The 23,420-nt window shown below is 44.8% G+C and overlaps 1 long non-coding RNA gene across 1 annotated transcript; it reads right to left on the bottom strand.

Annotated features, from left to right (window-relative positions):
• Positions 1-13,775: 13,775 nt before the first annotated feature.
• Positions 13,776-21,330, bottom strand: LOC141129494 (uncharacterized). Its single transcript, XR_012241835.1, has 3 exons — positions 21,277-21,330; positions 14,112-14,183; positions 13,776-13,813 (listed from the first exon to the last, which is right to left on the bottom strand). It is a non-coding gene; the product is annotated as an uncharacterized lncRNA (long non-coding RNA).
• Positions 21,331-23,420: the final 2,090 nt, after the last annotated feature.

The following is a 23,420-nucleotide window of genomic DNA, read 5'->3' as shown; positions in this document are numbered from 1 at the left end:
GCTCCTCTGCTCCCTGCATTACGGGCCGTCACTTCAAATATATAGAGGGGAATTTATCACAACTGGAGCAGCCAGAATCTGGTGCTCTTATGCACGGCAACCAATCAGCTTCTCTCTTACATTTTCAACATTTACCTGAACAAGCTTATTGGTGATGCACAAGGGCTCCAGATTCTGTCTGCTCCAGTTTTGATGAATTCCCTCCCCCATAGTCTAATAATTGCTGCACTCTATAGAATGTCATTGTCTGTTCTATTTCTCCTCAGATGTGTGACATCTATGTGAATTACAACAATGCGTTACTTACGAAGCAACAAATGAACCCTCAAGAGGTGACACATTTTCACCACATTTCTGGCTCTCTGATGCCCAATGAAGATGGTGAAGTACTCCAACAACCTGCAATATGTCTTCATAGCTCCACTGCAATGCAACGTCCTCCTATCTGCTGCTGGGATCTTCGATTTTTCTATCTTTATCTGCTGCATGGGTTACAATGCTACATAGGATCTAGGTGCTTGTCTGTCCATGTGCCTCCATAGAATACGGAGGCAGCTTAGCAAATATTATAGCGTATTCTCAGGTAAAACATGCTGTGAATTATTGTAATGTCATTCTATTTTTACATTGATTTTGATATTCTACATTTTTGCTGATCCATATTTTTGTAAATATAGAGATTTGTGTTTAGTTATCTTGCAATAAATATACGTATTTGTTGATTTCTGTGAGCTGATTCATTCTGAATATGTCCAATTGGCATATTTCACCAGTGGTGGCTGGTGGGTTCTTCTTTTGGGGGGGCGGCAAACAATACCCCCCAGTGGCATGGCACGGCACTGAAACAGCACACCCCCTCCCTCTGCGGGTGGTCCGGCACTTACCCGCTCTTGTGGCGGGGCTGTGGTGTTCTCTCCTTTTCTACTGGAGCGCGGGCAGCGGCCACGGCGGCTCCGTTGTCTGTTCCTTCAGCTTCCTCTGCCGTGTGTCTCCTCTTCTGCCAAAGCACTAGGCATCCAATAGGATCGCCTGACGCTTTGGCCAATCGGGAACACAGGTCTCACAGACCTGCTTCCTGATAGGCGGGGAGGAAAATTCATTCGCTATGGTCACATAACTGGGTGGTCTCGGAGCGCAATGCTCTGTGCTCCGAGACCACCCTTTTTTGAAGCCTATTAGAGCTGCTGGCTCTAATCAGGTGCTTCAAAAAAACACCCCCGCTGCATTGAAATCCAGGGTCCTGCGCAACTGATATCTAGATCAGGGGACTGCACACATGGATAGGGGAGGTGGCACCCGTGCGCCCTCTATGGATGGGCTGCCACTGTTTTTCACTGCAGCTACTAGGGCTCTGGTGCCCTACCTGTCCTATGGTACTTACTGTGTGGCCCTTAGGGCCCCTGCATGTGCGCAGTCTCCAATAGCTCCTATATCATGTCTGCAGTCTCCGACCATCTCTTGTTGCATATCTTCAGTCTCTGACAATTCTCTGTAGCATTGCAGTCACTCAAAATAACGTGTGACCCTTTGGGTGATGTCAGTGGCCACATTTGAGTCCCCCTATTATCAAGTAATTTGATCCCCACTGCACTAGAGGGAGCATTTTGCTTGACTCCCCAGTAGGGGAAAAAATGGTGCGGTCATCCTGGATTAGCAGCCGGGGGTATTTTTTTTTTCTGTTTCAGTATTTTTATTAAAGTTTCAAGAGTCATAAAAAGCCATGGTTTGCTCACACAGGGGAGACATTGAACAATTATGTAAAGAAACATAACAAAAAACTATCAACCAGGACCATAGAGGACCAGGTTAAAAATTAGACATATGTCATAGACTATATTACTCTGTGCCCTGGAGTACAGCAGTCTACATCGCTAGCCCTCATATCAGGAAGGAAGGGAAGAAGGAGGAAACAGAGAAAAAAAAAGAAAAAGAAGACAGAAGTAGAGAGGGGCCCCAAGAGAGGGTATCATGGATGTGGGACCTGTGCAAGCAAGGTTTAAAGCTGACCATAACTAGTCAGGGGCATGGAGGGGAAGGAGTAACTTATCCACGGTTCCCAGATTTTCAAAAATTTTGCATGCGAATCCTTCAATATACTGGACATTGCTCATCAATCATCAGAGCATTCATTCTGGTTTTTACCCCCTGGAAAGCAGCAGATGGAGTCTTCCAGGCCTGGGCAATGGCTCTTTGGCGGAGATAAAAAGGTATGTGGCCAATTTCTTCTGGAGTGCAAAGAGGCCCGGTATAGGGCAATGTAAGAGAGCCAGCCAGGCATCCTTTCAGACAATCGTATGAAATAATGTCTGTAGCTGGCCAAAGACCCTGGACCAGAAGCCGATCAAGCGTGGGCAAGACTGCCACATATGTAGGACATCCCCACGTTGACCACAATTCCGAAAACATCTGTCACTGCTGCCAGGATAAGCATGAGCAAGCCTAGCTGGGACCCAGTAGCACCGCAGGAGCACTTTATTAGCGGTTTCTAGTGTGGTAGCGTTGAATGAACATTTTGCTATTGTTGTCCAAACCTTACTCCAGTCCTTCCCCTCAATACTGGATCCAAGCTCTTGCTCCAATGGTGTCACATAAGAAAAGGTCGATAAAGATGACCTACCATTAAGAGATGCATAAAGTGATGAGACCAGGAGACCCCGGGGAATGTAGACAAGTATGCTCAAAAGATGTCTTGCGAAAAGGAAAGGTGAAAGTACAACAGACAAAAAAAAAATAATGGAAGTGCTCCTGCCTGGGAACCTTGTGCGTCTCCTGAAGGGCCTTCCATGATGGAAACTAAGCGCGGTCATTTTTTTTTTAAATCCATTACGCGCCTGGGGATTCCTGGCCATTTAAGCCAATGTGTCGGTGAAGTTGGCGGTTGCTAATGACAAAATGAATGCTAGCACCAAGTGTTTCCTTAGGAACCATTAACCACGGAAAGCTGTCATACCTAGGAGCAGTAGAAATATCACTTCTATATATGTTGTCGGGTTTCCGCTAAACAGGGGACCGAATGGGCAAAATTTTGGTCACTTGATCAAACACACCAGTCAAAGTTTGGTCAGAACCAAGGTTCAGACCGAACCATTGACTCATCCCTAATTTTACAAAGATTGGGCAGTCTTTAAACTAAGGAAACAACTATGGCACTAATGGATAGGCAAAGAAATATTACGTTTATTAACCAGTTGACGGCCGAGCTGGACAGTCGCCGTTCCGGGAGAACATCATATGAGGTTCTCCCGGAAACGGTGGATGACTGATCAGTGTACCAGTACAATGTGATCGCCATGGCCAATCACAGCAGATCACATGACAATTGTACACAATAATGGATGGCTTTTATACATGCCATCCATTGTGTACTATTGTGTTGATCTCTGTGATTGGTCACAGTGATCACATGGTACAGACAGGGCCAATCACATCCCATCTGTACCATGCGATTAGCTGTGGCCAATCACAGCTAACCACAATAGTAAACACTGAATGAATTGATTTCATTCAGCAAAAATGGTTGATTATAACAGTGAAATTCATTGGTATAAGCAATGATAATGTATTAATAAAAAGCCTGATCACTTCCCCAGAGTAGTACATTGTTACTATGGTAACACTGTATTGATCTGGTCACAGTATGTCAAAAAAAAGAAAAAAAAAGTAATAAAAAATAATTTAATAAAATATTCATTGTTTTATTTATTTTTTACATACTGTTACCAGTCAGTGTCCCTAATCACCGCCACACCAGTCATCTGATAACGCTGTACTGCACTGGTGACAGTATTTTAAAAAAAATATGCAAAAAACAATTTTTTAAAATGTCTAAATTTTGCAAAAATTGTGACCAAAAATTACATCTTCAAAAAACTTGTCACGCCTCTTACTAAATACCTTGGACTACCTACTTTTAAAAAAAAGGGTCATGGGGGGTATTTGTACTGTTCTGCCATTTTAGGGCCTCAAGAAATGAGATCGTCCGTCAGTACATGAGGATTGATCAATTTTTAGATACTGTATATATCCCATAGTTTGTGGACTCTATAACTTTCCTACCGACTAAATAATATACACTGATTTGGGTTATTTTCACCAAAGAAATGTAGCAGAATGCTATTTGGCCTAAATGTTTGAAGAAAGATTATTTCTTAGCAAAAGTTTATAACAGAAACAAAGTAAAAACACATTTTTTTCAAAATTTTCTGTCTTTTTTAATTTTGTTTCGCAAAAAAATTAAAAACCTAAGTGGTGAATAAATACCACCGAAAGAAGGCTTAGGTTGTGTAAAAAAAAAAGGATAAAAATGTCATATGGGTACAGTGTTACATGACCGCGCAATTGTCATTAAAAGTGTGACAGCGTTGAAAGCTGAAAATTGGTCTGGTCAGGAAGGGGGGGGGTGCCTGGTATTGAAGGGGTTAGAGTAAATCATAGTGTTTTAGATGAACTTGTGGAAAATGTCTGAGATATTATCACCCATAAATTTACAAGCTCTATTGCTCAACATTTTGCTGAGTATCATAACGCCGTTCCCTCAGTATTAAAAATCTATCATAAAAAAAGAGTAGCTAGAAGAGAGGAATCTGACCATGAACAATGGAGGAAAGAAACAACATGGATTTAAACATTGGAAACTCTGGCCCAAAAGGGTCTAAATATGAACCTTTAGCAGTATTAAACCAAGAAGCAAACATTTATTATATTTCAGTCCTTAGATGTGATGGCTGCATTGGTTTTTATTTAGGCTTTCCTTCATTTATTTTCGCCTGGCAATCCAACCAGTAAGTCTGTTTTTTTGCCACAGAACAGGCTGTCCTGCAGATGTAGCAGTTTGCAGGTATGAGACAAACCATTTACCACTGGCAGGGGGTGCTTACAATGATCAGCTTTTATTTATTTATGTAAAACTTTTATCCCCAAAGGTAGGAAATACTGTTTTCTGTTATTATAAAGTGTGAGCTGGAGCTTGTCTTCAATGTGTTAGTGTATCTAAATCTTCTAGTCCATCTAACACTCCCCCTCCCCCAGACTGATAATGCTGCTGTCCAAAGATGTCTCTGTGGCTCCTTTATCCAGAGTGGGGGGGGTGCTCCAATACAGGAGGTGTGTTACTGGCCAGATCGTCAGATGAAAACTGAGGGGAAGAGCCTAAAAAAAAGAAAACTAATCTAATGATTTGTAAGCTGCAATATATGACACTTTTGTTTTTGGGCTTAATACCACATATACTACATATATGTAGGGGAAGACTGGGAAGAGGTACTTAGGGGGTATATGCAGGGGAAGACGGGGAAGAGGTATATAGGGGGGTTTATGTAGGGGAAGACTAGGAGGAGGTATATAGGAGGATATAGATAGGAAGGAGATCCATCACATTCTGACCACTGACAGCAGAGGTGTAGCTTGAAGCTTGTGGGCTCCTATGCAAAAGTTGACATTGGGCCCCCCACTATCACTGGCTGCTTCCACCGCGCGCCAAAATACTTAAGTGGCTTCAGAGATATATCAGATCTTTATTTACAAATTGAGAGGGTAATTCAAAAGATTTTAGAGAAACTGTCCACATTTTGACATACCTTTCAAAGTCTTTTGCATAACCAGAGCAGAGCAGAGGGGTAGATCTACCTGAAGAACATGAAAGAGATCAAATATCACTGGGGTTCAGCGCCCCCTTTAAAAAAAAAAAAACATATTACGTAGCAAGACCTAACTAAATAGTAAGGTAAACTTAAAAAAATATAATAAAACAAATGAAGCTGTATAAAAAAATAAAAAGTGGGGCAGTGGACGGTGTCGGTAGAGCAGTGGATGGTGTCGGTAGAGCAGTGGACGGTGTCAGTAGAGCAGTGGATGGTGTCAGTAGTGCAGTGGACGGTGTCAGTAGGGCTGTGGACAGTGTCAGTAGAGCAGAGGGCGGTGTCAGTAGGGCAGTGGACGGTGTCAGTAGAGCAGTGGACGCTGTCAGTAGAGCAGTGGATGGTGTCAGTAGGGCAGTGGATGGTGTCAGTAGGGCAGTGGACGGTGTCAGTAGAGCAGAGGATGTTGTCAGTAGAGCAGTGGACGGTGTCAGTAGAGCAGTGGATGGTGTCAGTAGAGCAGAGGATGTTGTCAGTAGAGCAGAGGATGTTGTCAGTAGAGCAGAGGATGTTGTCAGTAGAGCAGTGGACGGTGTCAGTAGAGCAGTGGATGTTGTCAGTAGAGCAGTGGACGGTGTCAGTAGGGCAGAGGTAGGTTTCAGTAGGACAGTGGACGGTGTCAGTAGAGCAGAGGACGGTGTCAGTAGAGCGGTGGACGTTGTCGGTAGAGCAGAGGTTGGTTTCAGTAGGGCAGTGGATGGTGTCAGTAGAGCAGAGGACGGTGTCGGTAGAGCAGAGGTTGGTTTCAGTAGGGCAGTGGATGGTGTCAGTAGAGCAGAGGACGGTGTCGGTAGAGCAGAGGTTGGTTTCAGTAGGGCAGTGGATGGTGTCAGTATATTTTAATTGCATCATATTTTACCATTTTATTTTGTTTAATTTTTTTTAACTTTTTACATTTTTTTTTAGGAGCCCTGTTAAGGGGCTTTGATGAAATATCAGGACAGAGATCCCCTCCATTTTCTTCCTGCAGGCACTGAATGCCGGTGGGAGGGAGAGGAGCAGAAGCCGGCTTTCAACTCCTGCAGGAGTAAAATGGAGAGGATTTGTTCCTGTATATGCTGCCCCACTGCTCCTCCTGTCTAGTGCGACCCCTGACACTATGCCGGTGACTGACAGGTAAAGTGAAAAACTTTGATTATCTTGTGACAATGGCATCTGAAAGTGGGTGGGATATATTAGGCAGCAAGTGAACATGTTGTCCCTGAAGTTGATGTGATGAAAGCAGAAATGGAGTGTAAGTATTTGAGGACTTTGACCAGAGCCAAATTGTAATGTCTAAATGACTATGTCAGAGCAACTCCAAAACTGCAGCTCTTGTGGGATGTTTCCAGTCTGCAGTGGCCAGGCCCTACAAAAAGTTGTCCAAGGAAGGAAAACTGGTGACAGGGTCATCGGTGGCCAAGGCTCATTTATGAGCAGCAAAGGTTGGCCCATGTAGTCCAATAGAAGAGCTACTGTAGCCCACATCTCTCCAAACGTGAATGCTGGTTGTAATAAAAAGGTGTCAGAACACACAGAGCATCGCAGTTTGTTGTGTATGGGGGCTGGGTTGTCACAGACCAGTCAGGGTGCCCATGCTGACCTGTGTCCACAGCCAAAGAAGCCTACAATGGGCAAGTGAGCATCGGAACTGGACCACAAAGCAATGGAAGAAGGTGGCCTGGTCTGATGAATTCAAGAATGGTTTGAGGAACACAAAAACGAGTTTGAGGTGTTGACTTGGCAACCAAATTCTCCAGATCTCAATACAATCAAACATCTGTGGGATGTGCTGGAAAAACAAGTCTGATCCATGGAGGCCCCACCTCTTAGCTTACAGGACTTAAAGGATCTGCTACTGACAGCTTGGTACCAGATACCACAGCGTACCTTCAGAGGTCTACTGGAGTCCATGCCACGATGGGTTATAGTGGGTGGTCATAACGATATAGCTGATTGGTGTGTATGTAATGGGTAGGGATGAGCTTCGAGTTCGAGTCGAACTCATGTTCGACTCGAACATTTGCTGTTCGCAAGTTCGCCGAACAGCGAACAATTTGGGGTGTTCGCGGCAAATTCGAATGCCGCGGAACACCCTTTAAAAGTCTATGGGAGAAATCAAAAGTGCTAATTTTAAAGGCTAATATGCAAGTTATTGTCATAAAAAGTGTTTGGGGACCTGGGTCCTGTCCCAGGGGACATGGATCAATGCAAAAAAAAGTTTTAAAAACGGACGTTTTTTCAGGAGCAGTGATTTTAATAATGCTTAAAGTCAAACAATAAAAGTGTAATATCCCTTTAAATTTCGTACCTGGGGGGTGTCTATAGTATGCCTGTAAAGGGGCGCATGTTTCCTGTGTTTAGAACAGTCTGACAGCAAAATGACATTTTGAAGGAAAAAACTCATTTAAAACTACCCGCGGCTATTGCATTGCCGACAATACACATAGAAGTTCATTGATAAAAACGGCATGGGAATTCCCCAAAGGGGAACCCCGAACCAAAATTAAAAAAATAAAATGACGTGGGAGTCCTCCTAAATTCCATACCAGGCCCTTCAGGTCTGATATGGATATTAAGGGGAACCCCGGCCAAAATTTAAAAAAAAAAATGACGTGGGGTTCCCCCTAAATTCCATACCAGACCCTTCAGGTCTGGTATGGATTTTAAGGGGAACCCCGCGCCAAAAAAAAAAAAAAAAACGGCGTGGGGTCCCCCCAAAAATCCATACCAGACCCTTATCCGAGCATGCAACCTGGCAGGCCGCAGGAAAAGAGGGGGGGCCGACGAGAGAGTGCGGCCCCCCCTCCCTCCTGAACCGTACCAGGCCACATGCCCTCAACATTGGGAGGGTGCTTTGGGGTAGCCCCCCAAAACACCTTGTCCCCATGTTGATGAGGACAAGGGCCTCATCCCCACAACCCTGGCCGGTGGTTGTGGGGGTCTGCGGGCGGGGGGCTTATCGGAATCTGGAAGCCCCCTTTAACAAGGTGACCCCCAGATCCCGGCCCCCCCCCTGTGTGAAATGGTAAGGGGGTACATAAGTACCCCTACCATTTCACGAAAAAGTGTCAAAAATGTTAAAAATGACAAGAGACAGTTTTTGACAATTCCTTTATTTAAATGCTTCTTCTTTCTTCCTTCATCTTCTGGTTTCTTCTGGTTCTTCCTCCGGCGTTCTCGTCCAGCATCTCCTCCGCGGCGTCTTCTATCTTCTTCTCCTCGGGCCGCTCCACACCCATGGCATGGGGGGAGGCTCCCGCTCTTCTCTTCTTCTCTTCTTCTTTTCTTCTCTTCTTCTCTTCTTCATTTTCTTCTCCGGGCCGCTCCGCAATCCATGCTGGCATGGAGGGAGGCTCCCGCTGTGTGACGGCGCTCCTCGTCTGACAGTTCTTAAATAACGGGGTGGCGGGGCCACCCGGTGACCCCGCCCCCCTCTGACGCACGGGACATGATGTGACTTCCCTGTGGCATTCCCCGTGACCGTCACAGGGAAGTCCCGTCAAGTCACCGTGCGTCAGAGTGGGGCGGGGTCACCGGGTGGCCCCGCCCCCCGTTATTTAAGAACTGTCAGACGAGGAGCGCCGTCACACAGCGGGAGCCTCCCTCCATGCCAGCATGGATTGCGGAGCGGCCCGGAGAAGAAAATGAAGAAGAGAAGAAGAGAAGAAAAGAAGAAGAGAAGAAGATGAAGAGAAGAGCGGGAGCCTCCCCCCCATGCCATGGGTGCGGAGCGGCCCGAGGAGAAGAAGATAGAAAATGCCGCGGAGGAGATGCTGGACGAGAACGCCGGAGGAAGAACCAGAAGAGCCAGAAGAACCAGAAGATGAAGGAAGATAGAAGAAAGAAGAAGCATTTAAATAAAGGAATTGTCAAAAAACTGTCTATTGTCATTTTTAACATTTTTGACACTTTTTTTCGTGAAATGGTAGGGGGTACATACCCCTTACCATTTCACACAGGGGGGGGGCCGGGATCTGGGGGTCACCTTGTTAAAGGGGGGCTTCCAGATTCCGATAAGCCCCCCGCCCGCAGAGCCCCACAACCACCGGCCAGGGTTGTGGGGATGAGGCCCTTGTCCTCATCAACATGGGGGACAAGGTGTTTTGGGGGGCTACCCCAAAGCACCCTCCAATGTTGAGGGCATGTGGCCTGGTACGGTTTCAGGAGGGAGGGGGGGCCGCACTCTCGTCCCCCCCTCTTTTCCTGCGGCCTGCCAGGTTGCGTGCTCGGATAAGGGTCTGGTATGGATTTTTGGGGGGACCCCACGCCGTTTTTATTTTTTTTGGCGCAGGGTTCCCCTTAAAATCCATACCAGACCTGAAGGGTCTGGTATGGAATTTAGGGGGAACCCCACGTCATTTTTTTTTTTTAAATTTTGGCCGGGGTTCCCCTTAATATCCATACCAGACCTGAAGGGCCTGGTATGGAATTTAGGAGGACTCCCACGTCATTTTTTTTTTTTAATTTTGGTTCGGGGTTCCCCTTTGGGGAATTCCCATGCCGTTTTTATCAATGAACTTCTATGTGTATTGTCGGCAATGCAATAGCCGCGGGTAGTTTTAAATGAGTTTTTTCCTTCAAAATGTCATTTTGCTGTCAGACTGTTCTAAACACAGGAAACATGCGCCCCTTTACAGGCATACTATAGACACCCCCCAGGTACGAAATTTAAAGGGATATTACACTTTTATTGTTTGACTTTAAGCATTATTAAAATCACTGCTCCTGAAAAAACGGCTGTTTTTAAAACTTTTTTTTTGCATTGATCCATGTCCCCTGGGGCAGGACCCAGGTCCCCAAACACTTTTTATGACAATAACTTGCATATAAGCCTTTAAAATTAGCACTTTTGTTTATTCATGTTCGTGTCCCATAGACTTTAACGGTGTTCGCGTGTTCGAACAAACTTTTTTCCTGTTCGCATGTTCTGGTGCGAACCGAACAGGGGGGTGTTCGGCTCATCCCTAGTAATGGGAAAAAAATAGAGAGGAGATACACTGGGAGACGTATATAGGGAAGAGATATATACAGGGATACACAGTATACAGGGAGAAGATACAGTATATATACAAACACAGAGTGCTAGATAGGGGGATAATACTGTGTCATAATAGAGCTGTGAAGCAATTTTCCAGGTTCTTGGTGGGTTTGGTCTCTGAGATTGGTGCCAGATATCGGGAATTATAATGGAGATTCATCACAGGACAGAAGATGCTGGAGGAGTACATATCTACAGTGATGTCATATCAGGGGGTTCGTCTTTCAGGCTCCCGACTGTGAAATGAGGATATTGCTGTAATTCGGGGAGATGTCACATCGCTAAGGAGAAACAAAAAATAAAAGTTATATTTCATACTGAGCAGCAATTATCAGACTATCCCAGCACTGGAAGGAACCTTCTGGCCTTGCTGGGGATCTGAAACTGTCATCTCAGTCATTGGCAACAGATACATTTCCTGAGGTATCTATACAGGACAGGGAAAGACTTGCTTAGGTGGTAACTGCACAAAGTATTTTGTCCCACTGCCTTTTATGTGAGTCCAACCTTATGTGCTTCTTCTCTGATACAGGACCCAAGTAGTCCACAGGGTCCTCACTGCTCTATCCTTGCCTCACCACACACATGGACTGCATGTCACACATCTGGAGGAACTCAACATTTTCTAATGAGAAAATAGCCAGACCTGGTCACCTTCACCCCTGGAATGTTGGGTCTATGCTGCTTCATAGGTGGCCTTGACCCTCTCCCTACTCTGGACCTCTCTGTAGTTCATGGGTTCCCCATCGCTCTATCCTTGCCTCACCACATGGACAACATGTAACTCACCTGCTACTCACTCAAGATCTCCCGAGGATGGACTCAGCATTTTCTAATGAGAAGGTAGCCAGATCTGGTCACCTTCATCCCTGGTTGCTTGGTCCCTGCTGCTTCGTAGGTGACCCTGACCTTCTCTCTACTCTGGACCTCTCTGTAGTGGGCCCCACCACATAAATAGCATGTCACACATCTGTTACTCTCTATAGATCTTCTGAGGAGGAACTCAACATTTTATAATGGGAAGATAGCCAGATCTGGTCACCTTCACCCCTGTTTGCCTGGTCCCTGCTTCTTCGTAGATGGCCCTGATTCTCGCTTTACTCCGAACCTCTCTGCAGCCAGAGTTTTAACCTCTCCTTTCCTCCCCAAAGTATTAATATTCCTTTCAGGTAGATATTCTTTAATGGTGCCTGAGTAATCAGTGTACATGGTTGTCATCAACTGTTGAACTCTTTACTGAGCTTCTTATTGCAACCAAATAAACAACAGAAATTCTCAATTTCAATACTCAGGTGGTGGTCTCTCATATCGTTATCAGCTTGTGAGTGGAGCCAGGTATTTGCTACCCGACTTAGACTAAATGCACATGGAGACCATGGAATGCAGCACAATATATTACCACAAAGTTCCAACAAGGTGGCAACAGGACCTGAACCACTCAGATGAACAATTCAGTGGTTCCTTACAGAGGGACCTGAGGAACACAGTCTCAATACAGTAAAGGACACATTAGTAAGCTTACGACACAGCATCTGGCGAAGGAGGTGGCTGGTAGGCAGTGTGGTGGCAAGAGCAGCCACAAGGCAGAAGGAGCTCCTGGATGAAGGTCTCAGGCACGAGGTCCCTACTCTGTCCCTCCTCCACTGAAACCATTCCTTATGCTAGACTCTCAACAGTGGGTATCTGCCCCTGACCAATGTGCAGTGGCATCAAATTGGAAGGCTTCTTCTCTGATGACGACTACAGAGGCCTCAGAGGAATAAGAGTTCCTCTTATCCTCCATCCTCTCTGCCATAACAGTGCCACATATGTAGGGAGGCTGAGCTGCACCTACCTACAAGCTTCCAGCAGAGATGTTTTCCTTTATGCCAACTCATTTCCTCAGAGAATGTGGTTTTTATGACTCTCAGGGGTTGGAAAGCCAACAGTATTTTTCTACCCTAGGCTGGATGAACCATGAAATTGTCTACTTGGTTTCTCTCATTCACCAACTCTCTGAGGAGACACAAGACATGACCTCTCACCCATCATTCATTTCTATCACTAGATGGTTTTACCAGAGGTGGGTAACTCGAGTCACATGACTTGACTCGAGTCAGACTCGGGTCACCTGTTTGAGGACTTGCGACTTGCTTGACAAAATTAAATAAATGACTCGACTTGACTTTGACTTGTCACTAATGACTTGCGACTTGACTTTGACTTGGGCTATTTGACTTGCAATGACTTGGCACCACCAGTGCTGTGTCTTGGCCTAGGCAAAAGCCGCCCCCCCACAAAAAAAGCTCCCCCCAAGTCCCGGCTTCGGGGTAGATCAGTATTTTGACTTAATTTGTGACTTGACCAAAATAAATGACTTGACTTGACTTGCTTGACTTCTAGCCGGGACTCGACTTGACTTGCTTGCTTTTCACCACAGTAACTTGGGACTTGCTTGTGACTTGAAGGTTAAGACTTGAGACTTGCTTGTGACTTGCACATGTGTAACTTACTCCCATCACTGGGTTTTACTCCCACTTCCCAGCAGTGACTTCCAGCTCTCTAATCTGTAATTAGAATCTCAGAGTGGGGGCATAGGAAGAGGAAAGCAAATTACTGAACCCAGACATTGGCATCCCCACTGCTTCTGTTGTGAATTTGAATGAATTGCTCCAGAGTTCCTGAGGGCTACAGAGGTCAGTGAGGGCCTTTTTTATAGCCTATTTACTACTTGTTTGGAATTGGCAGTAAGGGGTGAATGTTTAAAGCCTTGTCACATGTCTATTTTAGGGTTTCTATTACTGCTCAACGTCCTTTCCCCTAATGTAGCTCCCAGCACCATTTGGAAGCCATGACTGGAAACCAGTATACTGAAAGCTGGGAGGGGTTAGATGGGCTCACGTATATATTTTTTTGTAGGCTCCACCAAAAAGTTTAACAGGTTGAGATAAATCTGTCTCCCAACTGGTTTTATTTAACAAGGTGTCTAATGGGAAGAAGTGTTTTGAGTGGTCTGTGCTGCCACAGAGCAGCCAATCAGATTCTCAGACTTCAAAGGGAGGATAAGGCAACAAATATGGGCTCTCCAATAACCTACCTCCCCCCCGGCACTCACCTTTTGCTCTCTGCTCCGAAAAACTGACCGTCTACTCTTTCTCTACTCCATCCATGTTTCCTCCTAAAATTTCAAATAAAAGAAAGAAGACATGTTAGTAAATAGCACAGTGTGCATAGAGGTTTTTACCTAAATATACCAGCAGAAGTGTGAGAAGGATCAACTAAATCTGATGATTGGTGAGTTTGAAGTGAAAGGGGGGGCAAAGTGGAAGAGTATATACTGTATTGTAAAGCTGGGTCTATGCAGAAAAGTACCCAAAAAGAACCTCCTCCTAGCACAAATCCTCTACCCCTCAAATTTCCCCTCCAAACACAAATCCTCCCCACCTCCAAATGCCACCCCCCCCACACCAACCCACCTTCTGATTTTTCATCCATTGAACTCAAGCGTTCTCCTTTTTCAGCGTCATCCGTTTCTCCAAACATTTTTTCTGAAAGTGTTATAAAGAAGAGCTATCAGATAATAGGTAATAATACATACTTCATCCAGGAGGGTGCAGAATAGCCAATCACAGGAGACATCTTCCAACATGCACTAGCTGTTCTTAGGAATAGTGCCCCCTCATTGGTGTCAGTGGGAGGAAAAGTGCCCAATCAATGGTGTCATTCGGAGGAATAGTGCCCCATCATTGGTATCAGTGGTAGGAATAGTGCCCCATCATTGGTATCAGCGGGAGGAATAGTGGGTTTTCCCCCTACAAACTACCACTTTGAGCACCCCAGGATCTGGTCTTGAGTCTCTGGCTTCTGCTGGGAGTCTGAGACGAAATGTAGTTATTCTTAAATGGGAAGTTGGTGCAATCCCTCCAGCATGGCGTGCAGTGGTGGACATGATTTTGGAGATGGGTTTTGGGGCAAACGACCTCTATGCCCTAATACATGTAGCTGGGAGCCAGGAATATACTATTAGCTTCACCAGGCCAGAGGGCCTTGACCTATTCTGGGAGTGATATGAGGCTCAGTGCAGGTCGAGACCCAAATGGGAAAGTCTGGCCCCAGTTGCAGTTTCACAGAGGTCAACAGTGAAAAAAGATAACCATCATACTCACTAATGAGAGTGTTTCTGCTCGGGACCTAGAGGTCTGGTTAAGGAATTATGGTGAGGTTTTGATTAATCCAGATAAAATCCTTGATGAACGTAGCATCTGGACTGGGGGTTGGTTGGTAATGGTCAGCTTGGCCAGGGATGGGAATGTTGTCCATGATCTGCCCTCCTCAGCTTTTATAGGGAGGGAAGGGATGACTATTTTCTACCCTGGTCAGCCGAAGCTGTGTCACCGCTGTGGAGAAAAGGGGCATTTGAGCTCCTCCTATTCAGCCTTGATATGTTCAGTGTGTCGGGGTCAGGGTCATATGGCCAAGGACTGCACTGCAGATGATCAGGTGCAACCTGTGCCTGCACCTTGGCCACCCCTATAGCAGATGTCCTAAAGCTTGGCACAATATGGAGAAGGAGGTAATAGATGACTTGTTGAGGCTGGACAGGTTGGAGGGTGAGGCCCCTGGTGTGCCATCCTCCTCTGCGATGACCGACTCCCCTGGTCATGTTCAGGATCCCTCCCCCGTTCCTGTGGCCACCCCTCCTGTGTCTGTAAGTATTCCTTCTGTGTCTGTCTCTGTGTCCCCCCAGCCTACTGTACCCACTCCTCTTGTGTCAGAACCTTCTAAGTCTGTGCCCCCCGAGTCATTCAGCCCCCATGAGTCTTCCCCCTCCTAAGTCTGACTTAAAGAAAGTCCTCCCCCACCAGGAGTGGTAGAGAGTACTAAAAAGGGTGCTTCTTCCTCTGTAAAGAAGTCTTCTGTGAAGTAAGAGATGAGAGCATCTCTGAAGCTGACCTGCAGTACCTGGAGGAGAGAAGGAAGGTTGGGAGGCAGAAGAAGCAGGCGATGAGGACGGAACGGGGACGGGAAGCTCCAGTGCCTGCCTCCAACCATCATAGAGCCTCTAAGTTAGATATTTCCTCATCTGGGGCTTCTTCGGAGCAAAGTTCAGATTCAGAAATGGAGATGGAAGAGGCCTCAACAAAGAGAGAGGCTTCTGGTGATGAGCAGCAGAGGCGAGATTAGATGCAATCCACCAACTAACCCAAATAGCAGTTTCCCCCTCTGTCAAAAGTGGTGACAACAAATGTTGCCACCACTAAGTCAGAAAGAGCTCGTTCTATGGCCTTTTTTTTGTTCAGCCAATTAGATGCTGAAATTTTATTTTTGCAAGAGACTAGGCTCACCTCCTTGGCAGAGATTGATATGGCCAAGAGAGAGTGGAGGTATGGTCCATCTTACTGGTCTCTTGCGGCCGAGCCTTACAGCGATGTGGCGGTGTTGTTTAAAACCGGCATGGTAACTGTCCGGCGGGTTATTGAGGTGGAGATTGGGAGATGTATGGTCTTAGATGTCCTTGTGGGAGGGCAGGACCTGCGCCTATTTCATGTTTATGGGCCGCACACAAATTGGGACAGGAAATGCCTTTTTACAAGGAACATGCGGTTTCTTTTTACATCCCAGTAAGTGGTCTTTGGAGGTGACTTTTATACAGTAACTAGGCCCAAGGACAGGAAGGACTTCAAGGACAGGCTGGGATATGATAGTGTTTTTTTAAATAGTATGGTTAGGGATGCTGGTCTTGTGGAAGTGCACATTAAGCACCTCCCAGATGACACTGGGTTCACCTTTCATCGAGGTAATAGTCAGAGTAGGATAGATAGTTTTTTTTTTTTTTTAAGGAGATGTCTGCTTTCTCACCCACCCTGGTGCAGGCAGTAGAGTTCTCTGATCACTGTATGCTATCTGTGGTCCTGAATGCTTCAGACGCCCCTGAAAGGGGCAAGGGCATATAGAGATTGAATTTGACTCTTCTCAAGGAAGAACATGTTAGACAATCCTTTGAGGAATTCTTTCAGGATCAGGTGACCATTCTGGACTTTTGTAGCAGCAAGGATGAGCGGTGGGAGCTGACCAAAAAGAGGATCGCTGGATTCTTCAAGGGGCTGGCCAATAGAAAACAGTTTAATAAATACATGACCTACCAACATTTACGGAGGAAGCTGGATATTCTTGTCTCGAGAGGAGGAGATCCTGGGGCAATCTCCGAAGTGAAACTCCTTCTCAGGAAGTGTCAATATGACTGGCATGCCTCTTTGGTTCTGGAGAGGGACTATGGGAAGTACCACTCGCCTGACCCTTACCAGAACTGCAAACAAGGTGTAGCTGTTAAAACGATTGTTGGCCTTAAGGATAGTACAGGTTCCTTGACAAAGTCCAGGTCAGGGATCCTGGAGGTTGTGAGGTCCTTTTATGCTGACCTTCTTGGGAGGAAAGAGCTTTACCGTGACAGGATGGAAAGTTTTTTGGACTCTACTCCAGGTCTAAATGATGGAGATGTCCCATTGATGAATTTGACAGAGGAGATCACAGTTGAAGGCAATGAGGGCAATTGAATGGCTTGCCATAAAAAAGTCACCTGGACCGGATGGCTTGATGGCTGAGTTTTACAAAGTCCTTAAGTCTATTCTGGCCCCACATTTGGTAGAGGTTTTTAACACTTGCCTTGCTGAGGGGGTGCTTCCCCTTCCATGAGGCACTCAGCTGTGATTCTTCTTTCAAAAGGTAAAGATCCTTTGATGATTGAGAATTGGCACCCCATCAGCCTTCTCAATGTTGATAGAAAGGTGCTGGCAAAGATATTTTTCTGGCGCCTATGGTCAGTAGCAGAGTCTGCTTTCTCGCCATCAGCACTGTTTGATCCAGGGTAGGAGCACCTTCACAGCGGTTTTAGCTGTTCGGGAGGCCTTGGAGCAGTGTAGGGCAGCAGGCTGGGGAAAGTATTTGCTGACATTGGATCAGGCAAAGGCTTTTGAATGTGTTAACCACGAGTACCTGTGGTTGCTGGTTAGTAATTACGGTCTGCCGGGCAGTTTTGTTGCATGTTTGAAAGTCTTGTATAAGGGGGCAGAAAGTTTTCCTCTCATTAATGGTTGAGGTTGGCTCTGGGGTGTGCCGGGGTTGTCCCCCGTGTCCCCTGCTCTATGTGTTTGCAATCGACTACTTCATCAGGAGGCTAGAGAGCGGCATGTTGTGTGGGGTACCAGTGGGGCTCCCGGGTGAGCCACCATTGAGGGTTGTTGCCTATGCGAACGATGTGTTGGTGTTTGTCACTGGGACAGATGAAGCGGAGGAGGTGGTTTCTCTGACATCACGTTACTCCGAAGCATCGGGCTCCAAAATCAATCAGGAAAAGAGTGAAGTTTTCTGGATGGGAAAGGAAGGTGAGGGGTTTGATCTCCCGGACACCTTTCCGGTGCCCCAAGAAAAAATTAAGATACTCTGCATTGAATTTGGACCCAGCGATTATGGCCTCAAAAACTGGGAAGGCAGACTAAAATTTTCCAATACTAAGGTGGTCAGCTGGAAGAGATGGAAGTTATCTCTGAGGGAGAGGGTTGATCTGATTAAGACTTACCTGATTCTGATCTTCTTGTATGCAAGCTTTGTCTGCCTGTGTCTCTCTGTGCTAGGATCAGTAGTGTGTTCTTCCAAATGCTGTGGGGGAACAGACTGAACCCCATCAAGAGGAATGTCACTTATCTATCAAAGAGGGAGAGTGGCGTATGGTCAACCCAGTTCTTTTCTTTTCGCTGCTTTTTCTCAAGTTTAACATTGGTAATATGCTTGCAGTGGAACCTCCTGGATGGGTAGGTATATTTAGATCTTGGTTTAGGCGTTTTCTACAACTTTGGGAAGAAGGTGGCCAAGTGAAGAATCTAAGGGGCATCGTGATCAGCCACCAGCCTATGTCGCTCCGTGAGTGAAGTTACTGCGGCAGTGGCGATTGTCAGCTGAACATCTCAGATTGGTTCCGAGGAAAGTCCTTATGACTCTTGAGCGAAGTCTTTCATGACCCACTGGCAGTAGCCTCCCTGGCGGTTTTCCCGAGTGTGGCTCGGGGTTAAAAATCAGGACCATTAGCGGTAACCCCGAGCCACACTCGGGATTACATCGCAGGATCCTGGTGTGGCTTTACTTACCTTGTCCCCGGGATCCTGCGATGTCCCCCGCAGTGTCCGTCGGCACTGTCCTCGTCTGAAGCCTTTCCTTGCCAGGCTCCGTTCCCTGCGAGCGTCGCGACGCACGGGGGTGGAGCCTGGCGACAAATTCAAAAAAATGTCAAAATCATAACACATACAGTACTGTAATCTTACAGATTACAGTACTGTATGAAATCATTTCACATCCCTTTTGTCCCCAGTGCTTTGGCCCATGCCCTGCATGCAGTTTTATGTGATATATACTGTTCTTTCTGCCTGGAAACTGGAGATTGTCCATAGCAACCAAAAAGTGTCCCTTTACGTCAAAAGTGGCTTTAGACCAGCTAGAAAACAGCGATAGTAAATTAGAACACTTGCAGAATTGAGCGATAGTGAATCGTGGGGAAATTTATTTTATTACTATTTATTTTTATATTTTTTAATTATTTATTTTTATTTATTATATTATAATTTATGTTTTTGTGTTTCAAACTTTATCATACCCGGGATATCTACTAGACTCTTGTTTGGACAGATTTAAGTGTGTTATTGTTAAGAATTACAGACCTACAATATAAAACGCCAAATTTCCATGCAAAATAATTGTACCGCTTTCAGCACCTAAAATCCAAAATAATCATACCGCCAGGGAGGTTAAGGGATTTCCCATGCCCAGTTTTGAGGGCAGGGTTAATTTGGATAGAGTCCCCTTTAAATTTAAGTATCTGCCTGGTTGTGCTTCCATGGGAGGCTTTATGTTCAGGACAATTTGAAATTCCGCAGTGAGTTGGATCGTAGCTGTCCTAGGGGAGGAGTGTGCAGGTGAGGAGGAGACTATGGACCATTTTCTGCTTCATTGCCCTTTTAACATAGAGGTGTACAAACAGGTGGGGCGGGCCCTCGGTGTTCCTTTTCTCTCCAGGCTGGGTTATGCTGAGTGGGTGTATGGAGCATTCAATACTGGTGGGGTTTTTTGTTTGGATACACTTTTTCTAGTTAGCCTAGTAGTTATTTCACCTGAAAAGCACGGTGTCAGGTCAGCATTCGGCATAAAATCCTTCCTGTTGAGGTGGTGGTGTATGACATTTTGCATGAGGTAGGGAAGATTCGGGATCTTGAGAAAGACAAGCGGAGTCGGGGGCTTGGTTGAAGGTGTGGAGGGGTTTTAATGCCGCGTACACACGGTCGGACTTTTCGTCTACAAAAGTCCGACAGCCTGTCCGACAGACTTCCGGCGGACTTGCAGCAGACTTTCTAACGAACGGACTTGCCTACACACGACCACACAAAAGTCCGACGGATTCGTACGTGATGACGTACACCGGACTAAAATAAGGAAGTTCATAGCCAGTAGCCAATAGCTGCCCTAGCATGGGTTTTTGTCCGTCGGACTAGCACACAGACGAGCGGATTTCGGGTCCGTCGTAGTTACGACGTAAAGATTTGAAGCATGTTTCAAATCTAAAGTCCGTCGGATTTGAGGCTGAAAAAGTCTGCTGAAAGTCCGGAGAAGCCCACACACGAACGGATTACCAGCCAGCTTTAGTCCGTCGGCGTCCGTTGGACTTTTGTAGACGAAAAGTCCGACCATGTGTACGCGGCATAAGCCTCCCTGACTGCCAGGTGTCGCTGTCTGTCTCTTATAACCCTAGATTTTTTATTTTATGATTCATTTTTGATAAATGGCTGCGTACATAGGTGATGGGTTGTGCCTCTTAGGCACTCTCTGCTGCTTTATGTAAATAATTTTGGTAGTGGATTATGTATATATTGTATATATTCTGAACATGGATGTGTATTCCTTGGATTTCTGTTGAAGTTTTGTACTATGGTTTTGTTTTTTACTTTTGTATAAAATTGGTTGCTTGATTCTTTTTAATAAAAGATCAATAGTGTTCCATCCTTGGTGTCAGTGGGAGGAATAGTGCCCCGTCATTAGTGTCAATGGGAGGAATAGTGCCCCATCATTAGTGTCAGTGGTAGGAATAGTACCCCATCACTTGAGTCAGTGGGGGAAATAGTGCCCCATCATTTGTTTCAGTGGGAGTAATAGTGCCCCATCATTAGTGTCAGTGGGAGGAATAGTGTCTCATTATTGGCATTGGTGGGAGGAATAGTGCCCTATCATTAGTTTGAGTAGGAGGAATAGTGCCCTATCATTGGTATCAGTGGGAGGATTGGTACCAGTGGGAGGAATAGTGCCCCATCATTGGTACCAGTGGGAGGAATAGTGCCCCATCATTGGTGTCAGTGGGAAGAAGAGTGCCCCATCATTGGTGTCAGTGGGAAGAAGAGTGCCCCATCATTGGTGTCAGTGGGAAAAAGAGTGCCCCATCGGTGTCAGTGTAAACAAGAGTGCCCTATCATGCCCCACCCCTTCAGGCTGAGATATGGGCATAAACTATGAACTCCCTCCTGTATACATTAAGCACCTGAAAAGTCAGAGGAAGAGGAAGAAGAGGAGGAAGAGGTGGAAGAGGAGGAGGAAGATTTGGCTCACCAGTGAGGGGGAGGACAGCATGGACAAGGTTATCGAGCCCTTTCTTCCAGTTTCCTAGAACATAATATAATGATAAACATTAAGATAATTATGGGCTGTCAGACCGCTCTGGAGGACATGTTCTTATATCAAGTACAGCAATGTTCAATAATCATCAGTATTAGCAGCATGAGTGTCACTGCAGAACATGCAAAGAAAGGCTCTAATAACCACAATGTAAGTCAAATTCATTATTTCCCATGTAAAAAATATTGTAGAGATAACATAAACCACATGAAATGGGGGAATAATTGGGACCAAAATGACAACAAGGAAAAAAGATGGAGATTACAGGGAACCAGAATTGACATATAAATTGATCTGTAATGTGCCATTCTAAAGAACAAAACACCCCAGAAATATAGTACACTGTACTCTATATGATGACACCGATTTAGGCATGGAACCAGTGGCATATTTTATTAACGTATTATTATTATTATTATTAGTATTATACAGGATTTATATAGCACATAAGGGCAGACAGTACAATTACAATACACTTTAATACAGGAGGGATCAGGGGGCCCTGCTCAATAGAACTTACAATCTAGGAGGGAGGGTCAAGGGTAATAACTGTGGGGGATGAGCTGATGAAGAAAAGAAAAGTACAGTTGTTAGCTGGAGGCAGAATATAAATAATAAAGTGGTCAGTTGCGCTTATATTAACCTCATCTGCCCATTAAAATAGTGAAAGGAGAAACTAAACTAAACTAAAAAACACCTCCCAATAATCTTAATCTACAAATTCTTTCAAAACTGATTTGAAATAAATAAATAAATATATAAATTAATAGATTAACCAATCTAATCCCACCATACTGCATATAATTAACTCATAAAATGCATTAATAATAAAACTGCTCAAATGTGCATGTGCTCGTCAACATATCTACTATTCATATTAAGTACATGGCATATGTCTGATTAAATATTAAGCCGTGCTGCTTGAAGTTCCACGAATAAAATAAATAAAATATAAGTGTGCCAAAAAATGTGCAAAAAATCCTTCTTTTATCTAAAAAATCCTTCCTGTGAACTGTGGACAATACAACAGTATTATGTAACCAAGATGCCACCTGCCACCTTCAAGGTCACTGCCACCTTGAAAAAGTCACGTGGCAGTGACGTAACATGTAGGAGGAACCCTTGGAAGTCCCTAGCATTTGCAGTGTGTGAGATAGCAGCAGCGGTGAAAGAAGCATCTCACCGCTGTGCTCCGGTTTTTGCAGCTGATTAATAAAAACGATCCCTACGAGGAGGTTATGTGAGTGGAATAACCCTATCTGTTAGATAGCATTAAATCAGTGGTTGATCTCTGCGCAATGGACTTTTAATTTCTCTTTTCACATGCCCGCAATCTGAGTGGAGGAGCGATTTAAGAAGAAGTGAAAAAAGGAAAGTAACACATTTTGTTTTCACTTAGTTTATATATTTTGTTTCAATTTCACATTATATCTGACACTGAGGTGTTTGGTTACATAATACTGTTGTATTGTCCACAGTTCACAGGAAGGATTTTTTAGATAAAAGAAGGATTTTTTGCACATTTTTTGGCACACTTATATTTCATTTATTTTATTCGTGGAAGTTCAAGCAGCACGGCTTAATATTTAATCAGACATATGCCCTGTATATAATATGAATAGTAGATATGTTGAAGAGCACATGCACATTTGAGCAGTTTTATTATTAATGCATTTTAATGCATTGAAGAGCACATGCACATTTGAGCAGTTTTATTATTAATGCATTTTATGAGTTAATTATATGCAGTATGGTGGGATTAGATTGGTTAATCTATTAATTTGTATATTTATTTATTTATTTCAAATCAGTTTTGAAAGAATTTGTAGATTAAGATTATTGGGAGGTGTTTTTTAGTAGTTTTTTAGTAGTTCATTTTCTCCTTTCACTATTTTAATGGGCAGATGAGGTTAATATAAGCGCAACTGACCACTTTATTATTTATTGACTTATCACTCATTTAGTTGCAGCTATATTATTTGATCATCTCATCTTAACCATTCGGTTTCCATATCAGTATTTTAGTAGTAACTTTTAACCACGTCAGCGCTTGAGCCTTTTTATATACTTTATTGGAG

This window comes from Aquarana catesbeiana, linkage group LG02, assembly GCF_042186555.1.
Source record: "Aquarana catesbeiana isolate 2022-GZ linkage group LG02, ASM4218655v1, whole genome shotgun sequence".
NCBI classification, from domain to species: Eukaryota; Metazoa; Chordata; class Amphibia; order Anura; family Ranidae; genus Aquarana; species Aquarana catesbeiana.
The sequence above is the reverse complement of the archived record's forward strand: the minus strand, read 5'-3'. Positions and strand labels throughout refer to the sequence as shown.